The 18,801-nt window shown below is 34.4% G+C and overlaps 1 pseudogene; it reads right to left on the bottom strand.

Annotated features, from left to right (window-relative positions):
- Positions 1 to 18,385: 18,385 nt before the first annotated feature.
- On the bottom strand, positions 18,386 to 18,532 carry LOC126005043 (uncharacterized; annotated as a pseudogene).
- Between the last annotated feature and the right edge of the window lie 269 nt (positions 18,533 to 18,801).

Here is an 18,801-nt window from a genome sequence, read left to right as displayed (position 1 = left end):
TGACCAGGGGTATTTGTTGGACTTGTACACTGACATTAAAGCAATTCCAATAGAGTGGAAATAATATTTTAAATGTAAAGATTTCCAGGGGCCAGAGCAATAGCACAGTGGTAGGGCCTTTGCCTTGCACAAAGACAACCTGGGGCAGACTCAGATTCAATCCCTGGCATCCCATATTTTCCTCAAGCCTGGCAGGAGCGATTTCTGAGGTCAGAGCAGGGAATATATGCTGAGGGCCACCGGGTATGGCCCAAAACCAAAAAAAGAAAAGAAAAGAAAAGATTTCCAGAAAAATGAAACAAATTTCTGGATTCTGTTATGCAATCTAATATTAGAAAACAAAAACTACAATGATCATGACATACATGAACTTTATCAGTAGTATATACTATCTCCTTGTAGACTAGTCATATTGAACCCTGAACTGAGTCACTCTGTCAAGTGTAGCTTTCCTTTCTTACCCTGAACTGTGTCACTCTGTCAAGTGTAGCTTTCCTTTTTTACTTATTTTTATTTTAAAACTGTAGAAAAATGCAAGAAATTAGATATCAAGATTATCTCAATACTATTTTTAAATGAAATATGCTATTACCTCTTTATTAAAATGAATGTATCACGGGGCCAGAGCAGTGGCACAAGAGGTAAGGCATTTGCCTTGCACGCGCTACCCTAGGACAGACCATGGTTTGATCCCCTGGCATCCTCTATGGTTCTCCAAGCCTGGAATGATTTCTGAGTACATAGCCAGGAGTAACCCCTGAGCATCTTTGGGTGTGGCTGAAAACCAAAAAAATTAATTAATTAAAAAAATGAATGTATCAGAGGAAAATAGTATGGTATAAAGCTAATTTTAGGTAAAATCATATTAGATCCCTTTTATATTATAAACATTTAATCCTTCACTTCATTCACATTATTAGAATAATCATGTGATGCAATAAACAAAGAGAAGAAATACTTTTAATATATTCATTTGGTATGGGATGATTCCTGACTCATCTTCAATTTTGCATTCCATGAATGATATCTTCATTTAGAATCAAATTGTGTGTGATTACTCTGCAACATATTTCAATTACAGATTTTGTGTATTTTTAAAAATTCAGTTAATTTAGTAGTAAAAGAGCTGTTATATAGTCCTCATCAATAATTACACAGAAGGGTCTGTTAGACTAACAGATGCTCTACCAGTATAAACAAAATGTTTTGTTTAGAGTTCTTTTTAACTTTACATATTTAATTTAATAATATTTTAGTTGAGTTATCATCATTTATAGCACTGAAAATTTAGTTTATACACACACAGCATGAAATTTTTATAGTTATGAAATGTATAGTATTTCAGGGAACAATTATCCATGAATTGATTAGTTACTAAACAGAAAAGTTTCTACAGTTAGAGCACAATGTATAATTCTGGTTGTATCTGGTGACAAAAGTAGATGTAATACTTTTAATTCCTTGACATATATATATATACATTATAAAAATATAAGTATAAAAATTATTTGGTTAATACATTTTATTTTAATGTGCTTCCTTTCAAATTTTAGAGCATTATTATTTCAAAAGAATAATGACTCATTATATTTTGTAGACATTTGAACTTACAAACCATATTAATCTAGTAGCCATCATAAATCAATTACAGAAAAGGTAATTTTATCAACTTGCATTTGTTATAAGATCAATGTACTATTATAAAAGAAAGGCCCACCGTGAATTTGGCTATGAGTTAAGAGCCATAGTGCATTTGCTTGGAAGTTCTCTGAAGTAAAACTTTACAACATGTGTCCCAGGGTCTATATTTGGTCAAAGTTATTTTTTATCTACTTTAGTAGTTAAATATTGTATAAAATGTCAGCATTTGAGTAATCAGAGATTTCTCCAAATAATAGATCTCTAGCTTTCAAAACAGTGTGAAGGTTGACATAGTCAACCTATTCTCATAAAAACAACCAGCTGGAACAAGCTAGTCTTGGCTTTCCTACTGGCACCTCACAATGAGTCTCACTCCAATGTCAGTCATTCACATTGCAATACTGTATGACCTTATAATAAAAATCTAGCATTTTTCAACTTTGATTCACATGATATTGTGTAGAAACTTTTAAAATGTATAACTCTTGAGTCCAGAGAGATAGGTAGGAATTTTGTTGCCAAACCAGGTTTGATCCCAGCGTTATACATCTTCCTCAGAGAACAGCCAGCAGTAATCCTTGAGCACAAAGTCAAAAGTAAACCCTGGACACAGCCTGGTATAGCAATCCCAAAACAAAATAGAATAAAATAAAATATTGCTATTCATTACTTTATTAAACAATAAACTCTGATAATGTTACTAAGCTTCAAAGGGAATTTTAGCAGCAACCAGGAATGATAACTAGAATTCTAAAATTTCTGGGCTAATTTCTAATTCATTGGTTCTCTAAAAGTAATAGTTTACAGCATTTACAATTTCTTAATATATTTAAAGAGTCTATTGACATGCTGATTTTAGATCTATAAAATCACATTGTCTGAAATTAGGAGTCCAAGAAATAGCCAACATATATTACAGAAGCACTTACCTAATTCTCTACAAAAAAAAATAGTTACTAAAAGTAAAATAATTTATTTTTGATTTTTCCTGTTATTTGACATTTTTCACTAATTTTAAAGAGTACTTTTTATATCATTTGATAATCAGGCTAGGATGTTCTAGAGTTTCCAAATAAAAGATACAATCCAAGCTTGTCCTGTTTTATAGTTCTATAATCTCCAATTTACCTTTACTTCTCCTAACTTTAGGGAATTAAAGATCATTTTCCTTTATAATGATTGTAGAAGGCTGTAGAATATAATAATTCTGATATATATTATATGATTATATTGATATTTGAAAATAAATATTCTCCAGAGTAGATCATACATATAAATCTTCAATTTTAGGTATTTTAGTCAACCCAGGTAAAATTTGAATAGTAGTGTGAGCAAGAAATACAACTTAATTTTTATTCAAATCTATTATCTAATCACTTATCTGTTTATTATAAATTTGAATTTATATACAACTGTAATTTCCTATATGTTGAAATATCCTATTTTGCCTTCCTTAAGGCATTATTTTGAATATGTGTGTTATTTTCTCTAATGTCCATTTTGTGTATCCATAATCTAAGAATGTTGTCAATACAGTATGTTCTTTTTCAAAAGAAATCTCTAGAATGCCTCTAAAGACTGGAGAGATATTTGGGTTTAAGACATTTACCTTACATGTGCCAACACAAGTTTGTTATCCAGCACCATATATTGTCTTGCAAGCACCTCCAGTCATGGTGTGCAGAAACAGGAGTAAGCATTAAGCATTGATGTGGAGATATAACAGGTAGAGCAAAAGCCTAGAATTTGTGAGTACCAGAGAATTACGACACTTCATGATCCCTATCCTCAGCATCAGCAGTGTAACTCTGATTATCCTTATCACTGCAGGGAATGGTCCCAATATTTTAAAAAGTTTCAGGTAAATTGACAGCAGACTATCACCATGATATGGTGAGAAGACTAAAAGAACTGTTGCAGTAACCCAGATTAATAGCACTTTCCAGTTAATTCAAAATCCCCCATCTCTTTGTATTGAAAGCTTAATCAGGCTGACTGATAAAAGATTCCTTCAACATAAATAACTAAAAAACAAGGTTCCAAGTGAATAATTCCCACAGAAAAGATACATGCATAAAATGTATAAAGTGTATTATGTAGTTATTCCTGATATTAAAAGATACATTGAGTAAATCTCAGCTATTGCATATTTTTTTTCTTTTTTGGGTGTGAAGGGTAAAAAAGTATATAGATGATCCTTTTTCTGCAATATTCTGATTGTTTGACCAGATAGTTTAATGATAGATTGGTAATCTGTACTTCTCAGGTATCTGGCAGTAGTGGGAGGTGGTTCCAGGACTGCACCTAGCATTGCTTCAGGGAATCATGAACGAAGAATCAAACTTTAGTCCAAGTCATGTGTCACTAAACACTCTATCATGCATCCACACATTTTCTTTTTTATACTTTGACAGAGTTGTGTGTTTATGATTTGTTGAGGAACACAAATTTGCATTTGTGTTCATTAGTAATTTGGTCTGTCATTTTTTGTTTTGTTAATCTAGGTTTTAGGTTTGCTATTAGGATCATACTTATAGAATTAATTTAAAATGTTTATTCTAAACTAGTATATGGTTAATTATTCTAATTTATTTATTGATTTTATTAGCATTCAACAATTAGCATATATGGAGCTAATGGTTTTAAAATTTTGCTTTTGTTTTGTTTTGTTTGATGTTTTCTTTGGGGGTGGTCACACCTGGTGGACCAGGGGTTACTCCTGGCTCTGGGCTCAGAAATCGCTCCTGGCAGAATAGGGGAAACATAAAAGATGCTGGAATTTGAACTACTGTCAATACTGGGTTGGCAGCATGCAAGGCAAATGCCCTAGTGCTGTGGTATCTCTTTGGCTCCCAAAATTTTATTAAGTTATAATAAAATTCTTAATATTAAACTATTCAACAAAATCCTTTTCTGAGTATTATTGAAAGAAATTGGTTCATTTATCGATGCTATTAAATTTTGTGGCATATACTTACTAATAATTATTTTTTATTATATTGATAATGTTTAGGCAATTATTAACAATCATGCCTTTTCATTTTTTATGTTAGTAATTTGCACATTTTCTCACTGTTATTAAGTTGACTACAGGTATAGCATTTTTACTTATTTTTAATTAACTAGTGTTTAGGTTTGCTAATCTCTATTGTTTTGTTTTCAAATGCTTTCATTTCTGTTCTACTTTTATTACTTTTATAATTTTTATCATTTCTGTTTTATCCTTTTGGAATATTTATTGTTGGTCTTTTGTTCTTATGGAACAAAAGTTTTATTTTTATATTTTTATAAAAATATGTTTTATTTTTGTATTTATTTTTAACTTAGATTTTTTCCTTTTTTGAAATTTCATAAAATAAAAAACAGATTTTTTTCATAAATGTTAGTCTTTCCTGATACATATTCAACATTTTAAATTTACATGATAAGATGTAATTTCATTTTTATTTGAGTCAAATATATTCATGTTTATCAAGAACTTTTTTAAGTAATGTGATATGTGGAAGTTGTAGGTTATTTTTATTCTATTCATTCCTCAAATAGCCTAGAACGTTCTATCTTTCTTTTGATTTCTAGTTTAGTGTCATTGGGACTGAGAGCTCATGTTACATGATTTCTATATTTTTTGTTACTAATATGTGTATTATGACTCAAATTGTGGCATGTATTAATGAATTTACAAGTGAATTCTGCTATTCCTGAAGAGTTTATTCTATGAAAGTCAATTAGGGTAAGCTGATTAGTGCACTACAAAAATTAAAAATATTGTTAATTTTCTGCCTGTATAAAGTTTTTCTATTTATGGCTGTTAATGTTGCTTTTTAAGAAAAGGGATATGAGATTTTCTTGATATTTTTCTGATTCTTTCTATAACATTTTTATGAAATATTAATTTAATGAAAATAAAATTTCTTTTGAAATTTTAAATATTTTTGCATTTATTTTTATTAAATAGTGGTCTTAGTTCTCTTGTCTGCCTCTGTGAAAAAAAGTACAGTATTGTTTTGTTTTGTTTTTTTTGCCAGAGTTTGGCAAAATTTAGCAATAAAATTATCTGGGCTGAATGCTTTCTATACTGGAAGGTCATTTGCTGTTAATATAATTTATTGATTATAATGTTATTCAAAACCAAATGGCCAGAGATAACTGGAATGGAAAACTACCTTTCTATTAGGACTTAGTTTGTGAAACTATTTCACCTAAAATATAGAACCATTGGACTTAGGTTAGTTCTATTGGAAAATGGTCATTTTACCTAATTTAAATTGTGCTTTCCAAATCCTTATGACCATACTGAAATTTTCTTCATATTTTCTCAGAAAATTAGTGTGGAGCAACTGGACGTAAAGCTTATAAAAAATGAAATTTTTGGTTGAGCCTAGGAGTTTCTTACATTAAATTCAACCTAAAGTGAGCAATCAGCAGCATAATAAAGTCATTTTTACAAAAGTCGCAATAGTTATTGGATCTAATGAATTCTGGTAAACTGCAAACCCATGTGCTTGTGTGTGTGTGTGTGTGTGTGTGTGTGTGTGTGTGTGTGTGTGTAGTATGATGTATTTGGGGGTTGGTAATTTGACATATGAATTTATTTCTCTGGGGATGTCTAATTTTATTTTCAGTTTCAGAACTTTCTTTTTTTTCTAAGACTAGGTATGATGACTTCCAATTAATTCATATGTAAAGTAAAAGTTTGTTCTTTATCTTTTAAACAAAAAAATAAACATTTAAGAATATATCCTTTGAGTAGCAAGTGCATCTCAAAAGATTGAGTGCGTCTTTTGAATGTGTACCGGTAAGACCCAAAGTTGGATTCTTGCTATTGCACATATTCACTCCTTAAAAATTCTAAAGTCTGGGGCCAGAGTGGTGACACAAGCTGTAAGGTGTCTGCCTTGCATGCACTAGCCTAGAACGGACTGCAGTTCCATCCCCTGGCATCTCATATGGTCCCCCAAGCCAGAAGAATTTCTGAGCGCATAGCCAGGCGTACCCCTGAGCATCACCGGGTGTAGCTCAAAAACAACAACGACAAAAAAAGAAATCTAAAGTCTGGGTTAGAGTGACAGCGGTAGGGCATTTGTTTTGTACGCAGTCAACCCAGGATGGACAATGGTTCAAATAGCATCCCATCTAGTCCCCTGTGCCTGCCAGGAGCGATTTCTGAGTTCAGAGCCAGGAATAACCACTGAGCACCACTTGGTGTGACTCAAAAGTCAAAACAAACAAACAAATATAATTCCTAAGTCCATAAAATGTAACTTTCATAAATAAGAACAATGATAAAAAATTTGTAAGTAAATAAAAGGTCTTGTGTCTTCTACTGCCCAACATTATTTTATACTTTTTCTAGATGTTACCATTATTACCAATTTGATGTATATCCTCTTAGAATGTTTTAGTACATTTTTTGGATAATGAAAATATGTAATATTATAATTATGTATATTGTACATTATATGTACTAACAATGTAAGAAAAGCAACACAATGTATTGCCTTGAGTGATTTGAACTCAATAAGCATTCGATTGAACTATAATATGATGAACTGTAGCAAAACTGCCACTCTAATGAACGACAATCAGAAAAGCTAGCTGGAGAGATAGCATGGATGTAAGGCATTTGCCCTTCATGCAGAAGATCGGCAGTTCGAGTCCCGGAATCCCATATGGTCGCCCGAGCCTGCCAGGAGCGATTTCTGAGTGTAGAGCCAGGAGTAGCCCCTGAGCGCTGCCAGGTGTGACCAATAACCAAAAAAAAAAAAAAAAAAAGAAAAGAAAAGAAAAGAAAAGAAAAGAAAAACTAAGCATATGTAAAAGTAAAAGTATATACCCTAAATTATGAATGTCTCTTTATGTTCTCTTGAATCTTATTTTGAAATAATAATTTCTAAAATGGAATATTTAAACAATCTGTCTCTAAAATAAAATAAATCTGTTGTTTATATCTACACGTCCTATACTGCAACTAATTTTGTTTGTTTTGTTTTTGTTTTTTGGGGGGCCACACCCATTTGATGCTCAGGTATTATTCCTGGCTCTGTGCTGAGAAATCACTCCTGGCTTGTGGGACCATATGGGATGCCAGGAGATGGAAGCATGGTTTGTGCTAGGCTAGCGTGCAAGGCAGAAGCCCTAACAGTGGTCTCAAACTTGTGGCCCGCGAGTTGTTGCTTCCGTACAACATTTTGTGGCCCGCAGCTGGCCTTCAAATATGCGATTTTTATTCGGTAATCGAGTAATCGTGAATATTGCGATATTGTGCCACCACTCCATCACCATTTTTACGTTTTATGTTAATACCACTTAAAGATGTCAAATAAACTTATTTGATTTTATTTTTTAATAAAAAAATCATTCTCACTTTCCTATTGAGATATTTATTTTCAATTTTTTTTTCAAATTCTTTCTGTATTTAAATCTTTTTATTTGCAGTCTTATTGGGTGACATCAAGAATAACAAAAACTTCTCATAAACAATACATGTTTTTTTAACATAATTTTTATTTTGATCATAGTGGCTTACATATTGTTGACAATAATATTTTAGGTACATATTTACATAAAATCAGGGGGGATTCCCATCACCGGTTTGTCTTCCCTACTCCTCCGTTTTTGTCCTACCTCCCATATCCTCTTCCCTCACCCCCAGGGCTGCTAGAATATGTGGTCCCCTCTGTACCTATCCTATTACTTCGTAGTCTTACATCTGTTTGGTCCTGATGCCTCCTTTATTTCCCCCTCTAATTGGGGGGCAGGACTAGCTAGTTCAAGTTATGTGGTTTTGTTTGAAGAGGAAAAAAATAATAAACTGGGGTAAAAGTCTAATACGCCGGAAATAAGCAGAGTTCTTCTAGAGGCTCTCGTCATCGGTTTGAGAAGCGAAGGAGAAAAAGAAGGTGTAACACTCCACCCCTGCGAAATGAAGTGTCAAATATCTATTAAGAGTTCCAACAATAACGCTAAGCACCACAAAAACAGAACAAAACAAACAAACATCCAAAAAACAAAAAACAACAACAACAACAACAACAAAACGCCGTGGTCTTGAGATAGGCACCATGGCAGAGCCCATGAAGAGGGAAAAGAAGGGGCCAGAGAGATCACATGGAGGCAAGGCGTCTGCCTTTCATGCAGGAGGTCATCAGCTCGAATCTCGGCGCCCCACATGGTCCCTCGTGCCCGCCAGGAGCAATCTCTGAGCCTGGAGCCAGGCATAATCCCTGAGCACTGCCGGGTGCCACCCAGAAATCTGAAAAGAAAAAAAGAAAAAAAAAAGAGGAGAAAAAAAGATAAGTGGGGGCAATAACTTCAATAACCACACTAAAACAAAGAAATCGACCAAAAATAGATAGGTAAATAAAAATAATAATAGTAGTACATGAAGATAAAAAGTAATATATGAAAAATAAACAATGTTTTTTTTTTGTTGTTGTTGTTTTTTCCCTCCTGCCCAGGCACAGTAAATATTGGGGTCATTCGAAAAGGGAAACACATGGCCTAAGAGATATGGGGTTTCTCCGCCCTTGGAGTATGTTGTCATGGGATCAACTATAGACTCTGTTCATGATCCTTTATTCTCCCGGTGGTGCATTTGTGGAGTTTGGGAGGCTTCTGCTCCATCCTGGGTGATATAGTGAGACCTCTGTATCTAGAGATCTCAGTATCTGCACAGTTACAGGGGTGGGACTTATGATGAAGTCAGTCTTTGTGGTTGTAGAAGTTCTGTTCCCTCAGTGTCACTCCAGTCCATCTTCTGTGGTTGGTGGTCTTGGTCTTGGCACTAACCCTGGGATGGCACCTAGGATGACGCCTTTCCTTGGGTTTCCAGAAGCCCCATTCCGTTACAGTTGTCTCTGCCAGACCTTTGGAACTGGGGATCATGGTTGTTGTGCAGGTCGTAGCTCAAACCCTAGACTAGGGCTTTTTTATTGGTCCCAAGATATATACAGTCTGGTCATGGTTCTAGCAGCCAGTCCTCTGTAAATCGCGTTCTTGTCTTCTGGACCTACCAGCGGATGACAAGTCTTCTGATTTTGTCTTATCGGTGTCTCGTAGGGCAGGATAACCTGCTCTTAAATCAAGTTGTTCCCCTTTTCCTCGGTGTCAGGATATCGTATTAGTACTGGCACTCGTTGGTGTTCCAGCAGTAATAAGGTTGTTCCGGATGGGGTTTTTAAAAGCTTTGTAAAAGGGGTCTCAATGTCAACTAGTCTCAGAAAAGCCGGATAATGATCCCCAAATAATCAAGGAACAATATGTAACACAAGATGTCTCAATAGTATAGCAGTGAGTTTTTCTTGAACTTTATAAAACAATATTTTTTCCAATCACTTCTAGGAGCTTTGTAAGTAGTCTATAACTTAATCAAGCTATTAATGAGCATTGATTATAGAGAAGTTTAAAATAAAATAACTATATTTTACATTGAGTGTCTTAAATGTGTACTGTCTAGCCAAAAATAAATAGTATATCAGATTAAATAATTATATTAAGATTATTAGCCAGAAGATATTCATTTCAAAGCAGGGACATAATGGGTTTGTTTTGTTGTGTTTTGTTTTTGTTTTGTTGTTATTGTTGTTTTGGGCTATACTCGGTGACACTCAGGAGTTACTCCTGGCTATGTGCTCAGAAATCGTTTCTGGTTTGGGGGACCATATGGGAACCAGGGGATCGAACCTCAGTCTTGCTAGGCTAGCGCCAGCAAGGCAGATGCATTACTGCTCTTCACCACCACTCTGGCCCCAGGAACATTATGTTTTATATTAACAAATGATTAAAGTATAGATTGGATCATAATAGGAGTATGAATTCTTAGTCTATGTTCATTTTAAGCTAAACATAATGACCTCATATTATATTTTAAACTGTTCAGCATAAGCTTTGACTATGTAAACAAAAGAACTCAAATTGACACTGACCTAAGCATTTTAATTTTGGGAAGATGATAATTTTTTAGAGCACTTGTTTTATGAAAACTTAAATAATAGAGTATTTATAGTGTAATAGATAACAAGAATGTTTTGTTTATATGGGTTTTTTTTTTGCTTTTAATTTTTGGACTATACTAACTTGCTTAAGATGTATTCCTCACTTTGTTCTCTTGGGTCATGCCTGGCAGGTAAAACCAGATAGATGTCAAAGATAGATAGATATTGAACCTAATTTGACAACTTGCAAGTCAGATTTCCCACCTGCTATACTATCTCTCTGATCCTGATCCTGAAACTTTTATTTTTGATGAGAGGAGTGTGAGGGTATTTGAGCCACTGGGGGATGGGGGGGCTATGTCCCTAATAGACTTCTAGTAGGTTTCATCTGAGGCAAGCACCTTAATCTCTGTACTGTCTTTCTGGCCTATGTAAAATTTTTGAAAAGGGTAATTATTAAATATTACATTAAAATTGTATGTAGCATTATTTTCTATAACTTTCAACTTACTCAGAAGTCAAATTAAAATTGGTATTGTGGGATGTTTTACATAGACTCATAAGTCAAATTAATAACATTATAGATGGCACTTGTAATTTATATATTTTTTAAATTACATGTTTTAATGTTTGTTTTTTCAACTTTGTTAAAATTGTTCAATTAAAGAGTAAATAAATGTTTGGTTCCCTAGTATGTGAGTATTAATGTTTAGATATTATAGATAAAATGACTATCAAATACATAAAAACTGTAGGTCATGCCAATTTTCATTGTTTGTTTCATGAAAAACTATAAAATATTAACTTTAAAAATTAATCAAACTATTTTAATTAAAAAGGAAGTAATAAAAATTGGATGCCACTTTGAAGCACTCATGCTTCACAAATTTAAATATTAATCATCAACTAACTAAATATATTTTGATACACTATATAAGCACTGTAAAATATGCTGATTAATTTATGAGCAGCCCTTTATTTAATTTTATTTACCTACAATCTAGAATAGTGTTTGTATTGGCATGTAATTTATATTAAAATATAAATTTTAATAAGAAGTACTATCTAACAGTCTTGTCAATATCAACTGTAAACAGTACAAATGACAGTTTATAACATTGTAATTTTTTAATCCATTTGCTAAGAAAATTATGGTATGTTTAGAAAAATATTGGTACATTTAGAGAAATGTTATAATCACTCTAAGGCATGTTGATAAAAACTGAGTATGAATATTGACCTAAAAAAATCCATTACATTTTGTTGAATGTATGTTTATGAATTAAATAATATCAATGGCATAACACATTGTAGACACAAGAAAATGAAAGTTTAGAAAAATTATACTTAATAACATTCTAATCCAAAATTTATTTTTATTTGGAAAATATAAAAGTGCAACTCTGGCATTATACAATAGAATACTTAAACAAGGAATAGACCAAATCAAGAAAGTAGTTGTTTGTTATCTATGTTGCTACTTTCAGACATCTGTTAGTGATCAACTATAAGGATTTACCATTTGTACTAATAATTTTTCCAGAGAAGTAAAGGGTAGAAAAATTACTCCATCATTTCCCTCCCCCAAGTTTATAACTATGTATTTTCTTGCCCAAATCCATTGCACTCCTATTGCATCTTAAGTTGCAGTAATAAGATAACATAATTTAATATTATATTAAAAAGCTTAAAAATTTTATTCTAAGTTCAATAATTTTAATATTTTAATTTAAATATAAATAGTAAGCTTTTTAATTTTTATTTAAAAATAAAAAATCTTTATTCCTAACACTAAGCATTTGTTAATCATTTATTCAATTAAAGGGTCAATAAGTATTTGATTCCCTAGTATGTGAGCATTAATGTCTAGAAATTGTAGCTAAAATGACCATCAAATACAGAAATACTCTAGGCCAGGTCTACAGTCTCAATTATTTTCAGCATTGAGACCTATAAAATAATCTCTTTAAGAAAATTGTTTATCTCAAGCTGAGAGCTAGCCATTTTGGGAGAATAGGGTGGGCCAACCACATGCACTGTTGAAGCCAAGCCTGTTGCCTCCATGATCCACAATCGCCATTTCCTGATGACCTTGCCCCATCACTAACATTCTCCAAATCCCTTTGGGGACAAAAATATGACCAAATTCAGGAACACTAATTTAACAGAATAGACAGCTAACAACAGAAACTTCTTAAACATCTTGCTATTATATTAATAACTTCATTGGAGATACAATAATTTTCACAAATGTGTTTGCTATTAGACATTTTCTCTTTTTATTTTATCCTCCTCTCCTTTTATATTTTTATTTATATTTCTTTAATAACTCTGTTTTCAATAATCTGGAGACAAATGTATTATGATCAACTATGTCAACTAAAGCATTTTTTTAAATAAAGTTTAAAGAATGAAAAAAAAAGTGTTTATCTCTTTTTCTTCTTTTCTAAATTACAGGTGTAAATATTTCAATGTTTCAAGGTATGGAGGAGGGATTAATTTTGTGTGGGTTGCTTATTTCCCAGGGGAAATTTTTTGAATGTAAAAAAGAGAAACATCTTGTTTTTCTTTAAGCTGTAAAGTAATGTGCCAAATGACATACACTTCAAAAACTACTGAAAAAATGACCCCAGTAGACTAATTAGTGTCTGTGTGGAAACTTCCAATTACAACCTATTTGTTTATTTAACCACTAAGATTTGTTGTTGCTGCTGCTATTGTTTTCCCTCAAGGCTGACAGACAGTACTTTTAAAATCATGTTTTAGACCCTGACAAGTTAATAATGTACTTAAGCATTGGTTATCAAGGACCAGGTTGTAAAATACTATTTAAGAGATTGCATATGGGTGAATATAAAGCTGAATATTGTCATGCCTGAGTACTTTTTTTCTCTCTGAAGCTTTTTATCAATGTATAATGATTTTAATAAACATGTGTTTTACTATAATTTTCCTTTATTTTAATCTCTACAGTTATTTCCCATTGACCCATCATTTGGATATCCTAAAGAAAAAAATAAAACCAAATATCGGTGAAAGAGATCAACAAAAACTTTCTCAAAGACAACATACAGGGTTCAGAGTGACAACTCGGCAGATAGGGCATTCTCCTTGCACTTGGCCAACCCAGTTTCAATTCCTGGCATCTCATACAATACTCTGAGCCCACCAGGAGTGAGTCTGAGCACAGAGCACAGGGCATCCCTGAGCACTGTTGGGTGCGGTCCAAAGCAGAACAAATAAAAAGGACAATGTACTCTTACCAATAGGTGTATGAAAATGTAAATTGTTCTCCATTATTTAGCACTAAGAAAACACTTATCAAAACAATAAGATATCACCTTTTATCAATGAAACTGGAAAATATCACAAGAATAAAAAAAAGTGTTGGCATGACTCTAAATATAATAAGCTCTCATTTTCTGCAGGTGTAAATGTTTACTAGTTCAACTGTTTTGGAAAAGCAATATAAATATTATTAAAGAAAAACCTAAGAATTTGGCTTCCTTACCCCCCAGTGCGGGGTCCTGAAGCCCCCCCAGGGGGGACCCGGCCAGCAGGAATTAGCTGGAAAGGCTTCTCAGACAACCGCACTCCTATTTTGCTGAGTAGAAGAGCAACCACACCTGTAAAAAATCTGAAAGAGGTTAATAATAAAGACTCAAGGCAGCGTCTCACTGTTCAAGGGTACCTTTATTGGCTACAGTTCCTTCTTATATAGTGAAGGAGAAGGGGGCAGTACAAAGGTGATGTCAGTCATACTTTTGGCGCGAAGGCCCATACAAGGCAAGGATATATTTCAGGTTTCAAGGAACAAAGAAACTTAGGCATTCTCTAAATAAGGAAGTGGGCAGTGTGTCTAGGTGACCTTCAAGTTATGCTGAACGTGCTGTTTCTATGGAAACCTCTAGTGTCCTTCAAGCTGCATTTTTAATTGCTTGATTATCAGGTGGTGCAAGATGTGCCTGCCTCAGTGATCTTGAACAGACAATGTAGCATACACTTATTGATAATAGCCTAGTTCACTCCGAAATGTGGTCTTAAGGAGTGAGGCCTAGTTTCTGATAACGGTACCGGACAGTGTTGCTCTCCTCCGGGCTAGAGTTAATTATATCTACAGTTGCACATTCCTTTCTCTATAGCTCAAAAACTTACAGCAAGACTGCAAAATAGCTTTAAGGTGAAAAGCTGGAATATGGCAGAAAGAACAGCAAAATGGCCTCAAACAAGTCAGTCCCCAACATCTCCCCCTTTCTCTTCTAATAAAAGAAGGAAAGTCGTGAGCGGGTGGAAGAACCGTGTCTTAGGCATACAAGGTTTGACCAGGTCGGACACGGCCAAAGCCGCAATTAAAAGGTGGCTACAAACGCCGTGGGTGTGCACAGGGATCCGAATTATGCGCTGTAGCCTTTTTGGGCCGTGCCCTAACTGGGACCTTGCTAATCCTGTCGTAGGTGTCTCCACAGCCAAGAGCACAAGTGCCGGAGCGAGCTCCGCTTGTTAGCTATGCGCTCTATCTCCTGGAAACTTAGTGGCTGGAAAGGCGGCTTGGTGACTAAAGCCAAGTTTTCACAGGAGTCACGCGGGGTTAGATGCTGGTAGTTAACCTGAATAGAGGTTTTTGCCTGTTCATCTACCTGGTTCTTAATAAAGGCAGTGATTTTGCGGAAAATCCATGGGCTAAGAGAAAGGAGCAGCATGAGGCTAATGAGTGGGCCCAAAATAGTGGACAAGATAGTGTGAAGCCAAGGAGAAGAGAAAAACCAGCCCTGGTACCAGCCTTGTTCTTCATCGAAATGTTTTTCAAAATCTTTTATACCGTCACCAATGTGTTGAACGCTATTCCTAACTAATCCAGGTTTATCTTTGAAAATACAACATTGTTCCTTAAGGGCTACACAGACTCCCCCCTCTTACATAAGGGCAAAATATAGAGCACGACGATTTTGGAGAACAACATCAGCAAGGGAACTAATAGTATCTGTGAGAAATTGCAGACTAGTTTTGATTTCATTAATGTCTTGTTTCACTGCTTGAGTAAGAGTGCGGAAATTGGATTGAGAGGATACAAGAGAGTAGATACCAGTGCCAGCGCCAGTAGCGCCAACAGCAAGGAGCACTGCAAGTGTAATGGAGGTGAAGGGCTCACGGCATTGTCGAGAAAGGGATTGAGAAGAATAGGAATAGGGTGAGGCGGCAGGAGAGGGAAATGGTGATTTTTGGAATGAGAATAACGAGAATACAGTAATCATGTGAAAGGAGAAAAGAGGAACAAATGATGAAAGGAGTAAGGCCAGAAGCACAGGCAAAATAAGTACCATTGGGGGCTAACAGATAGGGTTGTGAGGAGGAAGAATTGTAGATGTCAATAGTTTCGTTGCACACGTCAAGTAATTGGCTAGGAAGCAGGGAGTCGTTAGGCTTAATGCAGAGGCCAGAGCCTACGACTTGACCGACTGTAATGCCATGTTGAGGTTGTGTGTTCCAACGGAGGTCAGAGGGGTTGGAGGTAGAGGAAAGGTTGCCAAACACTGCAACACCTTCATAGAAAGGAGGTTGAGGAGAAAAACAAAGCCAACATCTTTCATAGGCAGGATCTGTAAGGGCAAGAGCAGAAGCATTTATGAGATTGAGAATAACCTGAGAGGACGGAGAAGGACCTGAAGGCATAGTGAGTTGTCTGAGAGAAGAAGATGCAGATGGAAGAGGAGGAGGAGGAGAAGGCATGTGTGATGGACCTGAATGAGGATGAAAAAAAGTGTTAGGACCAACGGCGAGGGGGTGAGAATTCGGCAACTGTTTAAGTAAACGGAGGGAAAAAAGAAGTCCAGGGTCGGTACACCTAACGTAAAGTCTGAGTCCCCATTGTACGGGTTGAGTCCAGTGATGCTGACGTCCAGCAGCAGTAAATTCGATGATGAGGGGGTTACACCAACCACGGGTAGCAGAGGATGCATCACAGTTCAGAAAAGGAGGAGTTGGGGGGCGTGAAACGGTGATGAAGTCCCAGGAGGAAGAGGGTTTCCAATAAGCAGTTCCGGTGGTTTCACAGCCCCAGGAGGCGCAAAAGTGTTGGTTATGAGCGCCACACTTATAGTCGCTGGAACGGGGCCGGTGGTGACCAGGGCAGACGTAGAAGGTGGTGAAGGGGTGGCGTAGTACATCACTGCGAATAACAGAGTTGCAGCCACCGCTAGCAGGGGAGTAATAGTCATCGGGGTCAACAGCACGAGGTTGAGGCAGGCGGAAATTGGAGGTGCCCCAGTATAGGCTTGCACCCATGGCTAGGGCACAAAGGTCGACTTGCAAGACCGGCCAAGGGATGGAGGTAGAGAGGATGGAGGTTGTTGGTGGCATCGGTGGGCATCCAAGGCAGCTAGGCAGAGTGTCTAATTCAGCATTGTCAAAGGTGGAGTCAGTTAGAAACAGGTTTGCAGGAATGGCGTCTAGCAGGAGGTTTATAAGAAAACAGCTTGGCAGAAGGCAAAATGGTTACTTCATATAAAAATTAAGAATTTGCAGAAAACATTAGCAATTTACATTACACTAGTTATTTTTGAATACCACGGGAATGCTATTTGACCTCTGTTAGACTTTGGCATAAAAGAAAATTTATAATTAACAATTGCTAATTAAAAAAAAATTTTTTTAAACTGAATATAAAGGATTTTTCTTAAACTTCTAGTTATTATGTTAAAGCTGGATGCTATTTTTTAGCCATAAATACATATTCTATAGGCTTGAACTTACACATAGCAGGAAAGCCAGGTGACTGCAAAGTCCAGAAATTCTCCAGGGAAAAGTTATCCCCGATGGCTATTGAGAAATCTGGGGTTTGCCATTCTCCACACCCTCCGCCATGTTCTTAGAAGGACAAAGCTAGCTTAATACATAATTTTTAACACATGATTTTTAGTTGTAAGATGCCAGTCTGTGAACTGACCAGACTGAACCAGGTTGAAAAAATTAATTGAAATTTAAAAAATGGATAAGGCTTTAAAAATTGTATTATTATAAAATGTAGAGATAACAAATAAACAGACAAAACAAAACAACACTAAACACAACATTTTACACTTGTGGCCACTTTCATTCATCACAACAGACACATAAACAGACAAAAGGATTGATTTAAGACTTATTTATAAAAAAATTGACAAGCGCTTTTAAATATTTAGCTAGCATGTTTGTGAGAAGAAAAAAAATTTTGTAGAAAAACTTTTTTAGTTTTGAGAAGTACTTAATGTAGATGGAGTGGAACTTTGCTGAAAATAAATTTTAAGGTTTAGATTTAACACAAAACATTTTTAAAACAATTTTAATTTGAAGTTTAAAACATTAAGTAAAATGGTTAATGAGCACTGTAGAAGGAGTCTTCACTCTGAAGTATGAAATCATTTGCTGTAAATGAATAGGTTTTCTTTAAATTGGTTTTGCAGTAGAATAGTAAGACAGCTGCAATAAAGTGTTAAAATTTTTATGATTAAACACAATAGCATGAACTATGATTATTAAAGGTATAAAAAACTGATTTTAAAAAACAAACAACTGTTTTTACTATGAAGACTTTAAGTGAATAATTTGTAAAAAATATTATATACTAAATTAACTAAATGCTTAGATTATTATAAAATATAGTTAAAGACATCTGATGCATTTACACACCTAGAACTTAAGACTAAAATTATATTTAATACTAGTTAATTTGCTTATAAAGTTTAGTTACTTTTATATATTACTTATAAAATTATATATAATATATTTTTCATCAATATTATTTTTTTACTGCGACACAAATATACAGATTTGTATAATGTGCTGATATTTTGAATGCACTTAAAATAATAGTTTTTTTTTTTTTTTTTTTTTTTTAATGCAGAAATAAAGAACAACCATTGCTGTAGCACAAAGTTAAAACTAAGGGTACTATAAAGCATACTTAGGTGTTTACTGTGCATTAAATTAACTATATTGTTTAAAAAGGCTAACCACATTATTTTTCACATAATTTTGTAAATACTTTAAAAATTAAAATAAAACTTTTAATAGAAATATAAGACTTAATTTTAACACTTTTGTGTTCGTTTGGATTTTAAAACACAAAGAAGTTTTTCTTTTACCAATATTTTGTTATCTGTAAAGTGACAGAATTATGACCTTGCTTTAAAATTTTCTGAGAGGCATGAAAAAAAAATTTATTGCCTTTATCTTTCTGTTGCTTTTTAAT

This window comes from Suncus etruscus, chromosome 3 (genome assembly GCF_024139225.1).
Source record: "Suncus etruscus isolate mSunEtr1 chromosome 3, mSunEtr1.pri.cur, whole genome shotgun sequence".
In the NCBI taxonomy this organism is placed as follows: Eukaryota; Metazoa; Chordata; class Mammalia; order Eulipotyphla; family Soricidae; genus Suncus; species Suncus etruscus.
The sequence above is the reverse complement of the archived record's forward strand: the minus strand, read 5'-3'. Positions and strand labels throughout refer to the sequence as shown.